Below are 19,631 nucleotides of genomic sequence, written 5' to 3'. Positions count from 1 at the left end.
AAGGCTGCACAAGTGGCAATTTATACCTGCAAACTGTAAATTTTGTTCGCTATTTGCAGCCATAACGCTGGCAGAAATGAAAATATATGATGCTGCAAGCAAGATGCCAGCCAGCGGGTGTAGAATGAGATGAGCCAGTGCTGTGATTTGCGTAATTGAAATCACAAACAAATGAAAAAGGGGGCAGGTCTGCCAGAAGTATACATGGGTCGCGCAGGGAGAACTATTTCAGTGCTGGTCCTACTGACCATAGTATAGCGGGAGTACATCTAAGAAAAGCATGCACACTACATTTTGTGTGGCCAGTTCCCCAAAAGCATTGAGAGAGTTAACTCATTTATGTACTTTGGCCAGTAAATTATGTGATCTTAAATATAATAATAACAAATTCATTTTAAAATCCTTTAGCACAACCAATAGCTAACTTTTAGATATGTGGTTGGTTTTACTAAAAGTGAAGAAGTGTCAGTTCCACTTTAAAGTAAATTGTTTTTTTTTTCTTTTCATTTTATCTTTTTTTTTTTTATTGTGGGGATACCAAAACAGTACTTTGGGTTAGCAGAGCAATCTTTTATTTTTCACAGAGTTGAATTAGTTCACTGGAATGCAGATTTTATAGGACAGAGTTTATACCTTCTTAGCAACTGTTGCTATGAGAGGGACTGCTCCTTCTAGAAGTCATTAGGCCCTGGGGAGTCAGCACAGCTAAACGGACAAGGGCACATCTATGAGTGTGGGGATGGTGCTATTGATTGGCTGTATGTGTTTAGGGGAGTGTTTATAGGTTTGTAGTGGGGCAGGGATCATCCTACCTCAGTGCCTGTTTGGATTCTGGCCAACAACTTCCTTGCCTCTGCACTCCTATTTGTCCTGGGCCTGGTGACTTTCCTGCTTGAGGGATGGATATTTAAGGCATCCTGTCTGCCCTCAGAGCTGCTGATGCCCTGGATGGCGGTAGGCACTTAAGGGAGCAATATGCTCACCTGCAACCTGTGGCCGCCGGTGAGGGTTCACCCCCCCGCGGTCAGGCCTCTCCTGGGGTCTCCCACGCGGCTACAGCTCCTGTAGGCCACAGGAGCACAGGCCAGCGCTCCCGCCAGCCTGCTCGGCTGAGCCCTGATGCTTTACCTCGGGCCCGGTATAGGAGCCTGGGCCCGAGGCACCGCCTGGCCCGCATGTCAGCTGCATCTGACACACGGCCTGCTTCTACAGCCGCCTCCTGGGACCATCCAGCAGATGGCGCCTGGTATTGCTGCAAGGCTGAGCAGTACTGAAAATGATGTTAACTCTGTCCTGCCTGGATCATCTTCGTATCCTTTGCCGCAGCAGGTTCCTCGGGCATCGGCTGGTGAGTTTACAAATTTTTCTTCTTTTCAATCTGGGGTTCCCTCGCTGGGGGGGTTTCTGCAAGGGCTTAGGGATTTTCTTGATTAGTGGGAGCAGGATGCGCAAGAAGGTAGTGTCCCCCTATTAGATGGTCAGCTTCGGTCAGTGTGGTCCTCAGCGCTGCAGCCACAGGGGGTTCTGGTGGTTCCTGGGGTCACGGGGTTCCCCTCTCCCGTGTTGGGTGGCCATGCTGGCACCCCTGCTATGGCGTCCGGTGCCCCGTGCCGGCTGTTGCTGGGGGGTCCCTGGCGTTGGGTAACCCCTTGGGTGTTGCAGACATTGCGCGTGTGTCCGCCTATATGTCTTGGTCAGGGCCCTTGTGCTTGCATTTGAAACAGGAGGTTCGGGGAAAAATTTGGAGGGGTGAATTTGTTGAGATTGTTTCCCTCTTTCCTATAAAGGAGGCTCCTCCTTTACTGGAAAAGGACGGGAAGGAATCCGACAAAGACAAGGAGAAGTACCGGTACCGGAAGACTTTCGGGAATTGGATTTGTGCATTTGCGATCCTGGCCAGTGTGATTGGGGAAAGGGCTCCGCAGAAGTGCTCCGCATTGTTCTGCTACCAGGATACCATTTGGAATGCTTGTCATACCTATGGCGGTATGGGGTGGTGGAAATATGAAGAGCAATTCCGTCAACGGTTAGCGGTGCGCCCCTCCATTTCGTAGGACCAGATGGACATTGGCCTCTGGCTCTCCATTATTACCCGCCCAGCCCCCCAACAGGGTGAGTTCTCGTCTTTTCTCGGGGGGGGCAGAGGGGGGGGGAATCCTCCTCCTCACCGGCCGCACATCAGAGGCCAGGCTGTTGTTGGAAATTCAACGACAGTCACTGCAAATGGGGGACATCTTGCCGGTTCAAGCATGCATGTTCCACCTGCGGGGGAGCCCATACCGTCTCCCGCTGCTTCAAGCAGGGCAAAGTTGTCGAGAAAGGGGATTTGGGGTCAGAGGACAACGACGCCGGTGGTCGTAAGCGCAAGGCGCCCTTGGCTCGCCAGTTATAGGAATCGTCGTGCTGCCGACATCCTGCTGGATGGGTTTGAGCATGGGTTTTGGATTCCTTTCACTAATTTGGCAGCTAATTTGTTCAGGCGTGCACCTCACGGAGGTCGGGCTCGACCTTTTTAATCTTGCTATCCAGGAGGCGGTGGAACAGGCCTTGGTTGTTTTGGTGGGGCTCCCCGCTGATTTTAGGCTTAAAACAGCGGGGTTTGTGGCGGGGAGCGTGTCCTTGCCAACAGGGTTGGGGAGCAGATGGAATGTCAGGAGATGGACAAGGTGGGTCTCATCCTCCCCTACTCTGTAAGGTAAACTTTCAAGTTACTGAATTGGACGTGCCCACCGAGCAAAGAGCCGGCTGGTGGTTAGAGCATTTAAGATGATGGGAATTTGGTTTGGACAAGGGGGGAGGCGAGACACCAGTGGGTAAAGTTTTTGGTGCATAGGCACCTGGTTAAGTTCGTTGGCAAGGACGGTTATTTAAGGTGGAGGCTGTAGGGCAATAAGTGTTAATTTATATGTTAATTATGGTATGGATATATTTTTATGTATTTATTTATATTTGAATTAAAGGAAAAGAATAAAGTTCGGATGAGTCCTACAGTTGTAATAAACGCTGTGGCCTGTTTCATCCAATATACATTGTCTGTCGTTATTGGGGGGATAAGTGGGTAGTCTCTTAACTTTTAGTCGCACCACATTCTCCGCTATGTACATACATACCTCTGACCTGGATGTTATTTTGTGCTCACAAAACGGATTCTTTCACTATCAGCCTGTGGGGTGCTCTCGTTATATAACACATACACAGATAAAAACAAGAGTAAAAGTGGAGCATATACATAAACATAAAAAGTCCTCATATTAATATAAATATAGTTCCAATAGTGTAGATAAAAGTGCTGAGTAGTACTTTAGGATGTAGAAATAATAAGTAAAGTTCTGATGAACATAGGCATATGTTTTGTAGTAAAACAAATTGGTGTGATCTAAAAAAAAAAAAAAAAGCAGTTACCGGTACTCCATAAATTGTCCTTATTTCATTATTTTTATTGTGCAATATAAGTAAAAAAAAAAGTATTAAAAAAAAGTACCATACACAAAGCCTGAGGAAGGAATGTTACATTTACTTTCTGCTCATTACAAGTGGAAGGGTCCAGTCTGCCAGTAGAACTGCCACCATTTTAGTCTATTACACTGCCTGCCGGGGCTAATTATATCATATGCTTAATAAATAATTTTTATCGGTGTTCTAAAATGTATTTAGCACACGATTTGTAGCTCACTCAGTTTTATCAACTTTAAAACAGTAAAAACAGAATATAGCCTTACAAAGCATCCCAGAAATAAAACTCTAGGACCAGATGGGTTTTCCAATATGTATTGTCAGAAAGACATATACATATATGTAAAGACATATTAATACCCCACTTAGGGAATTTATTCAATCATATCAAGAGTATTGGAACAATACCAAGGGAAATGTTGGAAGCCATTATAATTACTTTACCCAAACCAGGGAAACCGCCACATTACATTTTTAATTTCAGACTTATCTCCTTGCTTAATGGCAATTTAAAAATTTACGCAAAAGCATTGGCAAACAGACTAAGTCTGATACTCCCCGGTTTCATATCACTAGAACAAGTAGGATTTGTCCAAGGAAGACAGTTATATGATAATACTAGGAGATATATATCCCTAATTGAAATAGCAAAAAAATATCAGATACTAACATTATTTTTAGTGTTGGAAGCCGAAAAGGCATTCGACCAGTTAAATTGGGATTATATGTACACCACATGAAAAAAATGTGATTTTCCATCTCCATTTTTAGAGGCAATTAATGTTCTTTACCCAGCCCCTACCCACTACCCAGTAAATTTTGGCCTTCATAACGGTACACGCCAGGGCTGTCCGTTATCTCCTCTTATATTAATTTGAGCGCTAGAGCCATTAGTTTACAATATTAAACAATAAAATGAAATAACAGGGCTTCGTACATCTAAAATGTAAAAAAAAAATAGCTTTATTTACAGGCAATATCCTTTTAAGTATTACTAAGCCAGAAATTTCACTTCCAGCACTAATGGCCCTGTTGAAGCAGTATGGAGAAGTTAATTTTTTACAAAAAAACAACCTCAGCAAGACGCAGGCTTTACTTATCGGTATTTCTCAGGAGACAGTAGTGAATCTAAAATCAAAATATTAATTTAATTGGCACACAACCTCTTTGAAATATTTAGGAATCAAATTAACTAAAACAAGTCAAACTAGGTAAAATATTCAAATATTTTGAAGGAGATACAGGGGCTTTTTTTTAACAAAACAACTGATTATGAGTTGCCATTGAACACAGAAGTCTTTTTGCTAGACATGTTTGACCATTAAGTACGGGGACCAAGAAAAGTCCTTGCTATGCATATTATAACAGCGGCAATAACAGCAATTGCCCAAGCATGGAAAGAAAAAGATCCTTCAGAGTTGTATCAAGTCATTAGACGACTTAAAACCACGATATACGAAGAAATCTCCTACAGATTAAGCAATAAAACAGATACATTTCAATTTGGGGGGGGGGGCACAAGTGGTTTAAAGATTACAGATTAACCCCTTAAGGACCAAACTTCTGGAATAAAAGGGAATCATGACATGTCACACATGTCATGTGTCCTTAAGGGGTTAAAAGTGGCAAGAGATAGGAGGAACAGTATGCAGAAACTCGAATGTAATTGTAGGCTCTTTCGCTATGGAGTTCCTATGGATCTATGTATAGCTTAACAGGGGTAGGTCGGATAAAACATTTCAAACATTTCAACAGTAATTTTCAGCAACGAGTTGTCTCCTCCCCTCTCACCCTCAACTTAAGAGATATGTATGCTTTCAATGCTATAATCATTTCAATAAAGAAAAGACTGAAAATACCAGAAATACTGAAAAAACAGAATATAGCCGCCAAAAAAAGACGAGTCTTAACTTAAGGAGAGCCAAGATTTACAAAATGATTTGTTTGTGGGAAAATGTGTTAGCTGAGCCAAAATAATTCTTTGCAGTTGCATGAGACGTCTCAATCCAGTGTGTGTCCAACATCTGTGATGTGTTGCTGGCTGATTGTACTCTGAAAGTGATGATGATGAACCTTCACGTCACTTCCCCTCTCCTACGACCGCTATATTGAAATCGGGCAAAGTTCTGGCTATAACAATCATAGATAATGTATGTGTCTAGTGATTTCTGCTTAGCACATTGCTCAAAATTAAGTAATTGTATGAAAAATAAACATAATTACTAATATGACCATTTATGTTGTAACAATTAAGTTCATATACAGGGAGTGCAGAATTATTAGGCAAATGAGTATTTTGACCACATCATCCTCTTTATGCATGTTGTCTTACTCCAAGCTGTATAGGCTCGAAAGCCTACTACCAATTAAGCATATTAGGTGATGTGCATCTCTGTAATGAGAAGGGGTGTGGTCTAATGACATCAACACCCTATATCAGGTGTGCATAATTATTAGGCAACTTCCTTTCCTTTGGCAAAATGGGTCAAAAGAAGGACTTGACAGGCTCAGAAAAGTCAAAAATAGTGAGATATCTTGCAGAGGGATGCAGCACTCTTAAAATTGCAAAGCTTCTGAAGCGTGATCATCGAACAATCAAGCGTTTCATTCAAAATAGTCAACAGGGTCGCAAGAAGCGTGTGGAGAAACCAAGGCGCAAAATAACTGCCCATGAACTGAGAAAAGTCAAGCGTGCAGCTGCCAAGATGCCACTTGCCACCAGTTTGGCCATATTTCAGAGCTGCAACATCACTGGAGTGCCCAAAAGCACAAGGTGTGCAATACTCAGAGACATGGCCAAGGTAAGAAAGGCTGAAAGACGACCACCACTGAACAAGACACACAAGCTGAAACGTCAAGACTGGGCCAAGAAATATCTCAAGACTGATTTTTCTAAGGTTTTATGGACTGATGAAATGAGAGTGAGTCTTGATGGGCCAGATGGATGGGCCCGTGGCTGGATTGGTAAAGGGCAGAGAGCTCCAGTCCGACTCAGACGCCAGCAAGGTGGAGGTGGAGTACTGGTTTGGGCTGGTATCATCAAAGATGAGCTTGTGGGGCCTTTTCGGGTTGAGGATGGAGTCAAGCTCAACTCCCAGTCCTACTGCCAGTTTCTGGAAGACAATTCCAAGCAGTGGTACAGGAAGAAGACTGCATCCTTCAAGAAAAACATGATTTTCATGCAGGACAATGCTCCATCACACGCGTCCAAGCAGTGGCGTACACATGACCCATGGGGCCCCGGTGCGAAAATTGATCCGTGGGCCCCCCCTAACCCCATGCGCTTACTCTGGCGAGCCGGGGCCGCAACACATTGCGGCGGGTACCTGGTCGCAGGGGTTGCAGGGCTGCGAACCCTGCGACCGCGGTATGTACGCCAGTGCATGCTGATGCACACACACTTAAATGACCACTACAGACACCCAGATCACATCAGCTCAATGAAGTGGTCTGGGTGTCAGTTCCCTCTAGTTTTAACCCTGCAGCTGAAAACATAGCAGTTTCAGAGAAACTGCTATGTTTCACTGAGGGTTAATCCAGCCTCTAGTGGCTGTCTCACTGACAGCCGCTAGAGGCGCTTCTGCGATTTTAAGACACGGAACGTCCATAGAAAAGCATTGAGTAATGCTTTCCTATGGGCGGTTTGAATGCGTGCGCGGCTCTTGCCTCGCATGCGCATTCGGAGCTGAGAGGCGGAGGGATCCCCTGCGCCAAGGGAGTCCGGCGCTGGAGAAAGGTAAGTGCTGAAGACACACACACACACTCTCACAAACAGGCGCATACACACTAACAGACACACATTTACTGACAGAGACACACTCAGCGACAGACATACATACACACTCACTTACAAAACATACACTCTCACTGACAAACACACACTCACTAACAGACATCAAACAGACTCACTAACACACACACACAAACAAACACACTCAGTAACAGACACACACAGTAACACACTTACTGACACTCACTAGCAGACACACACTCAGACACACTTACTCACTGACACTAGCAGACACACACACTCTAACACACACACTAAAACTCACTCACACACAAACACACTCAGTAACAGACACACACAGTAACACACTCACTGACACTCACTAGCAGACACAAACACTAACACACACTTACACTAACACACACTCACATGCGTTTTTGTTTTTTTTATTTCATCCCCCCAGCCTCCTTACCTTTTGGAGTGCTGAGGGGATTCCCTGGGGTCCAGTGGTGCTGCTGGGCTCCTGGGGGGGGCGGTCACCCGGCGGGCAGTCAGGCTGGCGTGCGCGTGAGGGAGCACTCTCCCCTGAGTGCTCCCTCTTCAGCTCCCTCGCGCGCCGCGTACTGATACCGGCGCCGGAAGATGACGTCATCTTCCGGCTCCGGTATCAGTGCGGTGCGCGAGGGAGCTGAAGAGGAAGCACTTAGGGGAGAGTGCTCCCTCGCGCGCCCGCAGGGCCAGCCTCGGGGGGCCCGGAGGTGGCCGGCTCTAGGGCCCCCCAGGAGAAGAGGCTGGCCCAGTGGCTACATACCGGGTCGCAGGGGTGGCCGGGCCCCCTGGTGGGCCGGGCCCGGTCGCAGCCACGACCCCTGCGACCCTGGTATGTACGCCACTGCGTCCAAGTACGCCACAGCGTGGCTGGCAAGAAAGGGTATAAAAGAAGAAAATCTAATGACATGGCCTCCTTGTTCACCTGATCTGAACCCCATTGAGAACCTGTGGTCCATCATCAAATGTGAGATTTACAAGGAGGGAAAACAGTACACCTCTCTGAACAGTGTCTGGGAGGCTGTGGTTGCTGCTGCACGCAATGTTGATGGTGAACAGATCAAAACACTGACAGAATCCATGGATGGCAGGTTTTTGAGTGTCCTTGCAAAGAAAGGTGGCTATATTGGTCACTGATTTGTTTTTGTTATGTTTTTGAATGTCAGAAATGTATATTTGTGAATGTTGAGATGTTATATTGGTTTCACTGGTAAAAAATAAATAATTGAAATGGGTATATATTTGTTTTTTGTTAAGTTGCCTAATAATTATGCACAGTAATAGTCACCTGCACACACAGATATCCCCCTAAAATAGCTATAACTAAAAACAAACTAAAAACTACTTCCAAAAATATTCAGCTTTGATATTAATGAGTTTTTTGGGTTCATTGAGAACATGGTTGTTGTTCAATAATAAAATGAATCCTCAAAAATACAACTTGCCTAATAATTCTGCACTCCCTGTATGTGGATGCCACTATATTAATCCATATAATTACCAAGAATTCATAAATTGTAAGTACATGGTGTAAATGTACCAATTGATACAAATACAACCACTTTTAAAGGTATATTTACAATTATTAAAATAAAACTAAATTACTGTATATTGGTTTGGGAAATCCAGTTTTAATTTTCCTTATGTGCTTCTTTATTCTTATGTGCAAAACTCTAGTGGTTCTTCCCACATAAAACAGGCCTCATGTACATAAAACATAAAATCAGATATATATTTTTTGTGAAAAAGCAAGTGGATTTAAAAAAAAAAAAAAAAAAACTTATCATGAGGATGAGTGAATTTCTCTCTCTCTCTCTTTTTTTTTTACAGGCTCCACATGTGCCACGTCAATTAATTAATAATGGATTAATTAAAAAACTGGTTACTAGATATTTTTGGAGGAATATGGTTATGTGTCAAATTGCTTTTCAAACTCTGTGCTCAACACAATAGCTGACATTTTGCACGAGGAGAGAAAACAAGAAATTCAAAATGGAAGAAGACTCAACGGTTATATTGACAACGAGAACAACAGCACACCAGATCCCACCTGGGTCCATGAAATCTTTCAGGAATAATTAACTAATGAAACCAGATGTCTTATTTGTAATACGATAAGCAGCAGAGATGAAGATTTTTCACATCTTTCTGTTGATGTTGAAAAAAACATGTTTAAGCAACACAGAAATCTATTGTAGTGAATATAAATATTACTGTGAAGAATGTCACTATAAACACACAAAAGAATGAAAATGAAAAAAGCTGCTTATGATTTTATCTAAAGGTAGATTCCAGGTTCAGTTGGGAGACCCCCTTTCTCAGCCCAAACGGAAAAGTGGGGTGAAAAGGCGGGTATCCCTCCCAGAACCCTGAAATCAAAGGGAGCCACCAGGTTGTACAGATTACAGGGGGTAACCCACATTGAAAATTATTAAACAGAAGAAAGAAAGATTCTAATTCACCAGCACAGATACCCGAATCGGTAGTGTGCCAGGAAAAAGATGTACAACCCTTAAGATATGTCCTTATGATTAAAATATCGTAGTTTATTGAATAAAGCTTAAAAACCTTAGTCTCCAGTCCACTAAGTACTAATAGTCGTAGGTAAAAATAAATATTCTATGCAAAAAAGCTAAAGGCGACACTCAGGGATAATCGGTAGCTTACTCTAAACAAGAGTCCTAGCAAAAACTGATCATAAGTAACCAGCAGGTATTAAATCACTCCTGTCTGTGCTACACAGCTAAAGTTCATCTGTAGCTTCTCTTAATCAATTGCCAGTTAAGTGCTGCCTGAATACTGTCCCTATTACCTCAGCATAGCATAGAGCTCATGCCTACTAAGACGATAGTCCTGTGGAGTGACTAAAAAAAGTTAAAGAAAAGTGCTAACCCTCACATCCCAAGTGCATAGTTAAAATAAAAAAAAAGATCAAAGCCCAACGCGCGTTTCTAGAGGTTTACGGGTACAGGTACCCCCGGCCAGACAAATGGCTCTGGAAGAGTTTTATAAGGAGTGGGAGGAGGCAGCGACTAACTGTTCAAACACCTTTATGAACATAATTTGCAAATATGAATCTATGAGTCTTGAGAATGTACAACAAGAACTAGATAAACAAATAGATGAAGTCCAACAGGTGAAAGCTGACCCTCAATTTGAACCATTGGAAGTCAAGTTAAAAACTAATCTTGATAAATTCTCACATCAAATCAAGGTTAGAAAGCATCAGAAATATCTTCGTGATGTTTCAGATTTTGAGAGGGGTAGGGTGTATCATCCCTTCAAGAGAAGGAGCAAGGTGGATTCTGACTATGCAAGTACATCAGAATATGAATCCACTGACACAGAATCTGATAGACCCTCTACCTCTCATACACTGACACAGGCTAATCCACCAAAAAGCATCCTAAAGAAAGGGGTGGATTTTTTAGGCCTACGTCAGGCAGAGCTGTCTCAGGGTCCCCGTACAAGGAACAGAGGCCGAGGTCAGAGATACCGAAGATAGTATCTAAACCATCCTTACAGATCATTAACCTGTCCAAATTCACTCTTTCAAATGCCCAAATGAACGTATTATCAAAGGGTTTGTCTTATGTCCCCACACCGACTTTTAATAAATTTATATGGACAAAGGATGTCCATTTATTCGTGCGGAAGTTAGCTTTGCATAAATATCATGAGCAACGCAAAGAAACTAAAGCACAGAGTCTGGGACTACTCCCCAAGGACCTAGATTGCCTCCAAATGTTGGTTGAACTACTGGAATCCAGTGACGGATCGGTTAGGAACCTTGTTCCCCAAACTAATCTGAGATCCAAAAGTAGGTTTACCCCTCCGTTCAAAGATTATAGGAATTTGGAGGTTTTCCTGGACATGGTTTGTAGGGAAATTGTCTCTTTACCAAACGACGATTTCCAAGTACGTTCTGGGGGTAACCTCCCGAGACATGAGAGGTTGGCCATTAGTCAGCTCCAGGCTAATAAGGACTTGATCATTAAGCCATCAGATAAGGGGGGAAATGTGGTGGCCATGGACAGGGATAACTACATAAGGATGGCTGAACGCCTGTTACTCGATGAGAATACGTATCGTGTGATCAAAAAGGACCCAACTCCAGTCTTTTTGATTGAATTACGTACCTTACTGACTGAAGCTGTTGAAAAGGAACTCATCTCGAAAGATGAGTTTGAGTTTATGTACCCTAAAGAGCCCGTCTTGTCAACTTTCTACTGCTTACCGAAAGTACACAAATCCATGTCAGATTTGACAGGTAGACCAATCGTATCTGGTTGCGGTAATCTTACCCAGAATGTAAGCGTATTCCTTGACAAGATCTTATCCCCTATGGTACAAGATTTACCCTCACACCTTCGGGATACCAAACAATTACTTGGGTTTCTTACTCAGACTGAGATTCCTTCTCATGCCAAACTATGTAGCCTTGATGTCGAGGCTCTGTATAGCTCAATTCCCCATGAACTTGGAATTGAACATTGCAGACTGTTTCTCTCACTCAATCCGAAATTACCTGAGATGTACATTGAATTCATATCTAACCTGTTGAAATTTGTGTTAACACACAACATATTTCTCTTTAATGGGAAACTTTACCAACAGACAAGGGGCACGGCCATGGGCACACCTTGTGCACCATCTTATGCAAACCTACATCTGGGCCGGTGGGAGCGAACAATCAGAGAAGACCCCAACCTCAAACAGTATATGGACCACGTCCTGTACTGGAAGAGGTATATTGACGACATTTTTGTCATCTGGTTGGGGACCTCTGAGCATTTCACTGACTTTGTGGCTACCCTTAATGACAATAGCTATAACCTGCGCTTTACCAGCGAGATGGGGGGCTCGAAACTATGCTTTTTGGATGTTTCCCTTGAAATAGGGGAAGCAAACAAAATAAACACTACCCTTTTCAAGAAAAAAACAGCTACAAACAGCCTCTTGGATTCTTCGAGTTATCACCCTACCCCATTAAAAGCTGGGATCCCTATAGGACAGTACCTCAGGTTACGACGGAATTGCTCATCTCTAGATGACTTTAAATCTAAAGCACGGACCTTGAGATTATCCTTTAGGGAAAAAGGGTACCCCAATAGGGTGCTTAAGAGAGCGTATGTGAGGGCTCTCTCAACCGAACGACAAACTCTCATTGATGACAACTCCACCAAACAGGAGGGTCACTTGATAAGATGCATCGGAACTTTCGATGCCGGTTGGGCCCAAATGATGGGTATTTTTAAGAAATATTGGCCCATCATATCCTCGGACAAACATCTTAAAGATGTAGTGACAGCCTACCCCTCTATTACGGCACGTAGAGGTAGGAACCTAAGGGACCTACTTGTCCCTAGCCACCTATCATCATTATCAACCCCAGGATCCTTTAAGAATTATCTGCCCACTGGCACATACCGATGTGGTCACTGTAGTGCATGTCCCTATATTCAGAAGAACTCTAAAGTCTGTAATAACAGTTCTAACTCTGAGACCTTTAATTTGCGCTCTTTCATCAATTGCCGAACCACAGGGGTGATCTATTTGCTTACCTGCTCGTGCGGTCCTATGTATGTGGGGAAAACTTTTCGCCCATTCAAGCTCAGAATTAGGGAACATGTGAACTCAGTGAGGAGACGTCTTGAAACACCTATATCAAGACATCTACATCTCTGCCATAATCACTCTTCAGCAGGAATACGGTTCCTGGGATTAGAACATATCCCCCAACCTCCACGAAAAGGAGGGTGGGATATTAAACTCCGTCAGAGGGAGGCTTTTTGGATTTTTAAACTCCAAACCCTATCACCACAAGGTTTAAATGAGGGGTTTTCATATACCCCCTTCATTCAATGAACATACTCTTTTCAGTAACGTTACAAGGGTTTTGTTTATTATGATTATTACTTTTATTCAATATTTATTCTTGAAGCTATGATTCACTTTTTGGTTGGTTTGGTGCTTATTTAGGGATCTTATCTACCATGTATATCTCCCTATACACTTCAGTGATGCTATATTGGTTATCCCTAGTCACCTGATTGTCTGGAGGGATCTATATTTGCCCTTGTTATGCAATATATAAGAGGGCTCTACATTGACCTTTTATGGTTAGATAATGTGGAAGAGGCACATTCTGAATTTGAGTGTGACCAATCCCAAATATAAATGTAAGTTCATTACTTTCATTTCCCTAGTGGGCCCCATGTGTGTGTGTCCCTTACAACTGTACATGGTGTTGTCACAATACCCGGGAAATTACTAGACAATTCTGGATCCGATCACCCTTAAGATTCTATTATAGGGTTGATCAGTTTTCTAAATCCCCTCGCTATAGCAGGTTTTCGGAGTTCTCCAATAACCCCGCCTACCCAGTGACATCTCCAGTCACGTGGTTTGCTAGTGAGGGGATGTAACTATGGAGACGGAGTCCTCCCCCTTTCCCCCGCCCACGTGACGTGACGCTCAACGTCACCGTCACGTGGGCTATCCAGATATCGCAACCACATTCCCATTGCCCACGTGACGGAACGCGATGACGTAATCGTCACGTGGGAGACACGGAAGTAAGCTGTGTTGCGACGGACTCATTGGTTTAGGCCGGTAGGAGGAGTTTCGTCCGGACCAATGGACTGTGAGTCTGTGTGATGGGGATCAGCTGCTAACGATGACCAATTAAGAATTAGGCCTTTTAAGGAAGTGGGAGAGACCGGTAGATTTCATAGCTGCCCCTAGATACGCTGAAACGCGCGTTGGGCTTTGATCTTTTTTTTTATTTTAACTATGCACTTGGGATGTGAGGGTTAGCACTTTTCTTTAACTTTTTTTAGTCACTCCACAGGACTATCGTCTTAGTAGGCATGAGCTCTATGCTATGCTGAGGTAATAGGGACAGTATTCAGGCAGCACTTAACTGGCAATTGATTAAGAGAAGCTACAGATGAACTTTAGCTGTGTAGCACAGACAGGAGTGATTTAATACCTGCTGGTTACTTATGATCAGTTTTTGCTAGGACTCTTGTTTAGAGTAAGCTACCGATTATCCCTGATTGTCGCCTTTAGCTTTTTTGCATAGAATATTTATTTTTACCTACGACTATTAGTACTTAGTGGACTGGAGACTAAGGTTTTTAAGCTTTATTCAATAAACTACGATATTTTAATCATAAGGACATATCTTAAGGGTTGTACATCTTTTTCCTGGCACACTACCGATTCGGGTATCTGTGCTGGTGAATTAGAATCTTTCTTTCTTCTGTTTAATGCTTATTATTTTAGCTTTCCACTTTAAAAGATTCAAGTATATGGATCAACTACATCAATATAAAAAAAACTCTTATATGGGTTAGTGTTTCCTTTAGAGCTTTGACTTTTTAATACATCTTGAGATGCCACAAACCCTAACAGTATTTATGTCCTTGTAGCTGTGGTGGTCCACTGAGGAAGTGGCCCAAACAGAGGTCATTATATTGCAATAGTAAAGAGTAATGGTTTCTGGCTGCTGTTTGATGTAATTGTACAGAATTACAGAATTAGATGCACAAGCTATAATAGAATTCTACGGGTTGACATTTCAAATTACTCGTCTTTCACCAGTATCGAGTTTAAATGAGAACTGTGACAAAAAGGTTCATTCTGCCTCATTTCCTCTCTGGATCATCTGATAAGAAGAAGCAAACACTAAAATAAATATATATTGTTAGAAAATAATTCCCTGTGAGTGATAGATCACATTCATCCGCTGACTTGCTATAGACTTATTCTTTGTGCCAGGACGGGAAAACCACCTTTCGTAGTTTTCGTAGCGTAGTTTGTGCATGGCAAAGCAAAGAATATGGATAAGGAGAACAAAGAAGTTAATGCCATAAATAACTTTATTTGCTTATGGTGCTTACCATAAAATTCATTCAGCAGTAATAAGCTTAAAAAAAAAATGTCTGTTTCTCTCCTTTCTCCTCCCTCCTTCACAGCAAACCATCACAACAACAGTTTGGAGTGTAGTAGTTTCATGGAAGGTATACCAGCCTGCATTTTTTTTAATGACTATTCTATACCACAAAATAAAAAATAAATAGTTTTCAAACAAAGAAGCAAATTATGCTATGACGAAAAAATTATTTTGCAACCAGCAACCACAATTGGCTTTCTTAACCATGACACCACAATCGAAGTTGCATTTGTTTTTCTGGAATCAAAGTAGAGGGTAGTTATTCATCTAGTTAAGAAGTGGTTAATATGGTTCTTGGTAAGTTTGGTAGGTTTCGAGCTTGTTGGTGTCTCAGAACCTGGTGGGTGTAGGGTAAACCCCTACCATGGTTTTTAATACATTGGCACTTTACTTATCTATGTTTCATGTTGTTAAATATTGTTATGTTTATGTCTACAGATATGGGTCATTGTCTTTTACAAGTGTTGGGATACATATATGGTATGGCCGGATTGGGGGCAAAGGCCCTGGGGAGATAGCGCAGCTAAGCGGACAAGGGCACATGTAGGAGTGTGGGGATAGATGCATGGGATTGGTTGTGAAGAATCTGTGGGTGTGATTATGTTCTGTGTAAGACAGTGTGGGGGAGGTCTTACCTCAGTGCCACTTGGGATTCGGGCCAGCAAACAGCTTCCTGTCCTCCTGCTCCTGTTTGCCTGGGCCTGCAGATTGACACAGCTTGATGGTTGAGGCTTCTGGCTTCCCTCAGGGCTGCTGCAGCGTGGATTGTGGCCGGCACCTGTGGGTACAATGGGCAAGCATTAATGAGGTATGGCTACCGGTGTGGGCCCCCCCCCGTGGCCTACCTCCCCCTGCTGCCTTCCCCTGGAGCACCCCCTGCGGTCTCCCCTGCTGCCTACCCTGCGGCCCCTGCCCCTGGGGGCCGCAACAGCACTGGCAGGCGTTCCCACCCACCTGCCAGGCTCTCCCCTGATTCCACTCCTCGGGCCCGGTTGATGAGGTGGAGCCCGGGCCCGAGGCATCAACGGGACCGCGTGTCTGGAGCCCCAGACACGCGGCCTACCTCCAGTTGCTGTGCTTTGCGGCCTTCCGCGGCTGCGCGCGTGGCACGGCCTTTTGCCACGAGGCCTGCCACTGCCGCGCGGCCAGCCGCTTCCATTGGCGCACAGCCTGGGACTCCCAGGCCGGGGATGCGGCCTGGTACCGCCGCGCGGCCTTCTGCTTCCGCAGCCGCGCGGCCTATTGCTACAAGGCCGGGGATGCGGCCTGCTACCGCCGCGCGGCCTCCTGGTGCGGCTGCCGCGCGGCCTACATGTTTTCTCCTTCCTTCACCATCCGCCCCCCCTGTGCTGGATTGCGGTCCGGGGGCGGTGGGCGGCGGTTACAGCCATCCGGGCGGCAGGCGGCCGCCCGGCAACGGTCCGGGTCCCCCCGCGGCCCGCGGGGTGGTGTGGTGGTGAGTAGGCCCTTGCGGGCCGCGCGGGGTACCTTGGTACCGCCGTGGGGAGTCCAGGGGGGGTCCCCTTGCTCGTCGGGAGCCTCCTCTGCCGGTGAGGAAGGCTCCCAGGGCTGTCTCACCTGTCTCCCCCCCCCTCTTTCCCCTGTTGGGCTGTCCGTTCCGCTGGGGGGCCCCTTGGCTGGTCCCCCCCCTCCTCTTGCCTGGTTTCCTCTCCACCCCCCCCCCCCCTCTCCGGTGGCCCCCTTTCCCCCCCCCCATCTGCTCTAATTTCCCCCCCTCTCCCTCTCCCATCCTGTTTCCCCTTTTCTGCTGTAATCCCCCCCCTCTCTGTCTCTCCCCGTCTGCCTCTCCTCTGTTCCCCCCCCCCTTCCTAAACCTGCCCCCCCCCCCCCCCCTTGTAGGTCACTTACCTCGGCCATCTCCTCTGGGGCGTGGGCTCTCATCTTCTCTGCTGCTTCTTCTCAGGGTCCTGCTGCAGTTCATGGACCGTCCAGCAGGTGGCGCCTGGATCAAAGCTGATGTCTTCTGTGGATGCTGGGACTGCTGTTTCTTCGCCTCAGCCTTCTGTGAGCGCAGTGCCGGGCTTGGATCACCAGGCTGCCACCGGTGAGTACGCTTCCCCCCTCCTTTTCGCGCTTCGCGTGCATACGTTGTTCCTTCCTTTATTCAGTCATGTCCTCTTGCACACAATAATAAAAAAAAAAAAAAAAAAAAAAAAAAAAAAAAGATAAAAACAAATTATTACAGGACAGAAATAAACTGTAAATTGCCACATGGAATAAATCACAAAAAAAAAAAAAAAAAAGATAAAAATACAATGACAAATACAGGAAGAAGGTTAAACGTTCAAAAAAAAAAAAAAAAAAAAGAAAAACTGAAATATAATCCGAGTACTTGGGTGCATGGACGCCGCTTCCCCCTCCCCCTTAATTGTCAGTATGTATCGTATGTTTAAGTGCGCTTTCCTGCAGCGTCCAGGGTTCGCGTGACTCTGGGTGTTGCTGAGCTACTATGGCTCGCTTGGCTTGCGCGCAATGCTAGGGTGCAAATGGGGGGGAGGGGCTTTTTACTGCAGGGACGTTCCCTCCTGCCTCGGGGGGTGCCTTGACTAAAAAGGAACATTAAGGGTTCCGGGTGGGTCATGGGGTACGTGCCGTGGACGGTAGCGCCCCATGGCGCATGTTCGAATGCACCACTGTGTTCTGGATAGCATGGTCGGGGAGAGGGCTCCCCGAGAATGCGCTGCTGTCAGAGCTGGGTTGGTGGAGGTACGTTTTGCACTTTCGTTGGCGGTGCGACCCTTCTTGGCCTGGGGCTGGATGGGCTTCGGCCTCTGGTTATACTTAGGACTCGCCTGGTGCCTCAGCACGGTGCGTTTCTCGTCCTCTCTGCAATCTGTCGGGGTGGGGACGTGGGTGCTCTCGGTGCAGGACCCTTAGAGAGCTCCTTCGGGTGATGTGGGTCCAGTTTACCAAGAGCGCTCGATTAGCTTACTTCCCAATCGTTTAGTGGGCCCCTGGGGTCCACTTTGCGGGTCCCCCCTTGGGGATGTGGTGCCCATGGAGGAACGGGGTTGATGTAGCCTGATTCCTTATTTACTCGGTTGTCGTTTCTTTCCGGGGCTGGGTTTTGAGTTGGTGGCTCACCACAGCGGTCTGCGTGGGTAGGGCTGCAGGGCCCTGGGGCCTTTCTGACGAAGGCGGCTGTGGAATCGGTTTTCCGGCTGCTGCCGGTACGCCCGTCGAGTTGTGGTTTCGGGCTGTGTTTTCTGACGGTCAGGATTAGGTGGCTATGTGCCTCCACGTGAGTTGCTCCCGATGTCGCTTGTGTGGGACCGTCAGTGGTGCATGTACGCGCTCTGCTGCTACAGTGTTTTCTTGGGATTGGAGTTTCGGAGTTCCGTGGCCCGGGCCTTATCCGTGGGTCAGGATGTGTGCTCTTGTCTCTGGATAGTGGGATCAATTCCTGTAAGGGGAACGTCGGTGCCCCTGGCTGCGGTTTGGGGCATCAGGCAGGAGGCGTCTGTGGTTTGGAGGGGCGTTGTGGGTTTCGGCTGCGCTACTCATGGTCTCTCCTGGGAAAGCTGGGCTTTGCCTGTTGGGGTTGCCCTTGGGACTGTATGGGGTTCCTGCTGGGGCCTCTTTTAACGCTGGCTTGTGCAATCTGGCCCCTGAGTCCTTTCCGCTGGCTTCCAACTGTTTTGCCGCCGCAATAGGTTTTGGGGATTTGGGTCTCGGTGGTGTGCTGCCTCTTGCCCAATACGCTGGCTCTGATGGACTCTGGTGTCCTTGGAGGTCCCCCTTTCTGGCGGCATGGTAGGCATGTGGTACCCAGCTCACGAACAAGGGGGTGGGTTTTCCTTGGGGACCATCGTGGGGTGATGCTGGCTGTCTTTCACATGTTACAGTACCCTATACCCCGGAGGTACTCTGGTACTCTGGCTTGGTGCTGTTTGAGTATAGGGGCGGCTGGTCAGGGTTTGTCCGGTGGTACCGATATGATGGCCGATGCTCTGTCTTGTTCATTATAGAGCGTACTCGGGTGGAGGTGTCACGGGGTCGATTTGTATGGCAGTGGAGGTGTGGTCACTTGGTCCAGCGGTCTGCTGAAGCTGGTCTGTAGGCAATCTCTGGGGCGGCGTGGGGCCCGCTCCAGTAAGGTTGGAGGGTTCGGGACGGATGGGTACGTTTCTTTTTGGGTTCCGGGATTTGACTGCTCATATACATGTTTGGTTCCGTTGAGTAAGCGTTGGAATGGACTTCCTTCAGGTTTCGCAGCTCGATGGCTGTTGTCGTTGGGAAGGGTAAGTTGGTTGAGGTTGGCTGTTTCATCGATAGAATCTTTGCAATTCTTGGGTGTTGCAGGGCTGACTTTCTGCATCCTCCTGGGGTAGGTGGGATGCACGGGGTTATGGTTGGGCTCCTACCAAGCTGTGGAAGTCTCTACCTACCTCTATTGAAGTCTCATTCCATTTTTGGTCC

The 19,631-nt window shown here is 45.9% G+C and overlaps 1 pseudogene; it reads left to right on the top strand.

Annotated features, from left to right (window-relative positions):
* The first annotated feature begins 1,236 nt into the window (after positions 1-1,236).
* LOC134566167 (ubiquitin carboxyl-terminal hydrolase 12-like) lies at positions 1,237-14,907 on the top strand (annotated as a pseudogene).
* Positions 14,908-19,631: the final 4,724 nt, after the last annotated feature.

The sequence above is a fragment of the Pelobates fuscus genome, chromosome 6, assembly GCF_036172605.1.
Source record: "Pelobates fuscus isolate aPelFus1 chromosome 6, aPelFus1.pri, whole genome shotgun sequence".
In the NCBI taxonomy this organism is placed as follows: domain Eukaryota; kingdom Metazoa; phylum Chordata; class Amphibia; order Anura; family Pelobatidae; genus Pelobates; species Pelobates fuscus.
Note: the sequence above shows the minus strand (reverse complement) of the source record. Positions and strands in the feature narration are given on the sequence as shown.